Below are 767 nucleotides of genomic sequence, written 5' to 3' on the forward strand. Positions count from 1 at the left end.
TTGCTCGCCTGTTCCACTCTTCGTTTTCCGAATGCCAGGAAGGATTCTTGCCTCGCTTCTGAAGGACGACGCTCGGCAGAAATTGCTTGGTAGCACTTGTCTTCCAAGTATGCTGGACATTGGAACAGTACTTTGTCGATGACGTAGTATGCTTGAAATAGTGGCTCTGGAGCAGCTTTACTCGACATTGAGAAACACCCAGAGCCTCACCTTGCTCAGAGGACTCAGAGAAGTCCACCTTCCAAAGCTATGATGCTTCCAGTCAACAACACTTTACCCCAGATGGGACTCGAACCCACAATCCCTGGCTTAGGAGGCCAGTGCCTTATCCATTGGGCCACTGGGGCTGTACGTCATGTATCTTTGTACTGTACTATTCATACGTATATTTACATATTTCTGTTGTATAACACGGTTTCTGTTGTTCATATTTCAGAAGTGTAACACTTCAGTAAATGTTGTTAAATTTAAAAACAGCGGTTGCTAACAAGATATCTAAACAAGACAACACACTTGCTTTACACACGGATCACTAGTTGAGCGGCTTGCTCAAAGGACTCTGAATCGTCGAGGACATGAAGTCGTTCCACGTTTTCATTTTTAGCGGTGGTGAAGTGAAGTCATGTGACCGTTGATACTGGAAACCCCAGATGGGACTCGAACGGAGGCCAGTGCGTTATCCACTGGGCCACTGGGGCATCATGTACTTTTGTACTGTACGATATATACAAACATGTACATACGAGAATGAGTGTTTTTACCTTTTC

The 767-nt window shown here is 45.0% G+C and overlaps 1 non-coding gene across 1 annotated transcript; it reads right to left on the reverse strand.

The window, feature by feature from the left end:
* Window positions 1–274: 274 nt before the first annotated feature.
* On the reverse strand, window positions 275–347 carry trnar-ccu (transfer RNA arginine (anticodon CCU)). The gene has a single exon. It is a non-coding gene; the product is annotated as a tRNA-Arg (tRNA).
* Window positions 348–767: the final 420 nt, after the last annotated feature.

The sequence above is a fragment of the Pseudochaenichthys georgianus genome, unplaced genomic scaffold (genome assembly GCF_902827115.2).
Source record: "Pseudochaenichthys georgianus unplaced genomic scaffold, fPseGeo1.2 scaffold_1334_arrow_ctg1, whole genome shotgun sequence".
In the NCBI taxonomy this organism is placed as follows: Eukaryota; Metazoa; Chordata; class Actinopteri; order Perciformes; family Channichthyidae; genus Pseudochaenichthys; species Pseudochaenichthys georgianus.